Source organism: Myotis nattereri (assembly GCF_964212035.1).
Source record: "Myotis nattereri genome assembly, contig: HAP1_SCAFFOLD_240, whole genome shotgun sequence".
NCBI lineage: Eukaryota > Metazoa > Chordata > Mammalia > Chiroptera > Vespertilionidae > Myotis > Myotis nattereri.
Genome location: NW_027669560.1, coordinates 36,834 through 39,000, shown reverse-complemented (window position 1 = coordinate 39,000; position 2,167 = coordinate 36,834). Strand labels below are relative to the sequence as shown.

The following is a 2,167-nucleotide window of genomic DNA, read 5'->3' as shown; positions in this document are numbered from 1 at the left end:
TGCCCAGGCTGAGGAGACCCAGGACCCAGAGCTGCGTTGCAGCTGGGGCACACGATCCGGTGCCCAGGCTGAGGAGACCCAGGGCCCGGGGCTGTGTAGCAGCTGGGGCACGCCATCCGGTTCGGGGGCGATGCAGCCAGGCCCGAGAAGGAGACCCAGAAGGAGACCCAGGGGCCTCCCAAGAGGAGAGTCTCCATGGCCAGATGGCGTGGTGTCGGGGCAGGAATAAAGACCCGAGGTGACTCAGATGCCTGGTCACAGGGTTAGTCCAGCCAGCAGGGCCTTTCAGTTGGGACTGGGGTGGAGGTGGGGCAGGGAGGCAAGCTGGAAATAGAGAACTACAACTCACAGGAGGCTTAGCAGCCGGGCCTGGGTGCCTGGCTGTGAAATCCAATGGGCTGTAGTTTTGCAAGCCACTTTAAACTAGAGGCTTGCAAGGTTGGAAGTTCTGCGCCTGGAGCCAGGGAGAAATGGAGCTGGAGCAGAGAGAGGGGTCCATGGCAGCCGTGGGCTTTGAGGAGTTCTCAGCACCTCCTGGCTGGGAGCTGGCGCTTCCTCCGCTGAAGGTGGTCACATCCTGGAGAGCGAGCTTGAGACCGAAGTGGAGTTCCTGTCTGGGGGTCTGGGCAGCTCCAGCCTCCAGGAGCTAGAGGAAGAGGAGGAGGCAGCCTGAGGCTGGCAACAGCGGCGCCAAAGGGAACTTAATCGCAGGAAGTACCAGGCGCTGCAGGGAGATTGAGCAGGCGAAGGAGTGGGTCCTGAACAGGCTCCATCAGATATAGAGGATAACATGGAGACTCCAGCAGGAGAGGAGGTTCCTCATGAAGGTGCTGGACTCCTACGGTGACAACTACTGGGCCAGCCAGTTCACCATCTTACTGGAGGATGAGGGCAGCCAGGGCACAGATGCCCCCACCCCAGGCAACGCTGAGAACCAGCCTCCAGAGAAAGAGGGGCTGTCCCCGCCCAGGAGGACGCCAGCGCCTGCAGAAGCCAGCAGCCTGGCCCCTGGCGAGGGGCCCAGGGGTTGGAAGAGGCGGCGAGTGCCACCGGAAGGGGGCCAGGCGTGAGTCCCGCTGTCTCTGGAGCTGGCCCCCATACAGATAAAGGTGGAGGAAGACTTTGGCTTCAAAGCGGTCGAGGCTTTGGACACAAGTTGGGTTTCTGGGGGCCAGAGAAGTAGCTGCCCTACCCCACCCTAGCCAGCTCCCCCTTTGACTGACCCCCCAATAAACAGACCCCATGCTCTCCTTGGCAAAAAAAAGCTTATAGAGGCATGCTTTTAGGATCAAATAGTATAAATATAGATGTAACAGGACAATAAAAAGAGAACCTGGATATGATGATCACCTGAATGCTGCCTCTGTGTCATTCCTTCGTCGCCTACTCCATCCACACCTTTGGGAACCCCCGGACCTACTGAGGCAGGGCCCCAACATTCCTCTTCTTATAAGGACTTCAGTGAGATGGGCTAAGGGTCCCACTAGAACTGCCTCAATTTAATCTAATCCCCTCTTTAAAGATCTTCTCTCTATACACAGGTACATTCTGAGGTTCTGGAGATTAGGATTCTAACATACATTTTGTTGATTACCCAAATCAGCCCTTAACAACCAACATGTTTCAGAAAGGAGATTCCTACAGGGTTATTTACCAAACATTCAGAAGTATTTTTAAAAGAGCTAAGTCCCTAGCCCACTGTGCGCGCCCCTCCTGGCAAAGAGGGAAGGCCTGGGTTCCAGGCGCCGGAGGAAAACTGGTGCCAGCAGCCAGGGGAAGGGGCCCTCAAGGGGCCCCAGATTGCGAGAGGGCACAGGGCGGGCTGAGGGACCCACCCGAGTGCACAGATTTTTGTGCACCGGGCCTCTAGTATATATATATATATATATATAAAAGCATAAGCGACATTATGAGTGGTTGGTACGATGCACACCGACCACCAGGACTCAGACGCTCAACACAGGAGCTTCCCCCAGGTGGTCAAGGCTCTCCCACAGCGAGAGCATCACTCAGCCAGAAGCCGGGCTAAAGGCTGGAAAGTGCAGCTGTGACAGCAAGAGCCTCTGCTGCCTATGTGACAAGGCTACGAACCAGTGGTGGCAGGTGGAGTGGGGCCTGGATGAGCGGGAACACAGCACCTGGCTCCAGCTTGGGCTCCTGCCCGGCT

General features: G+C 57.0%; 1 pseudogene across 1 annotated transcript; it reads left to right on the top strand.

The window, feature by feature from the left end:
- The first annotated feature begins 470 nt into the window (after nt 1-470).
- On the top strand, nt 471-1,222 carry LOC308512603 (TCF3 fusion partner-like; annotated as a pseudogene). The gene has a single exon. The product of its transcript is annotated as a TCF3 fusion partner-like (transcript).
- Nucleotides 1,223-2,167: the final 945 nt, after the last annotated feature.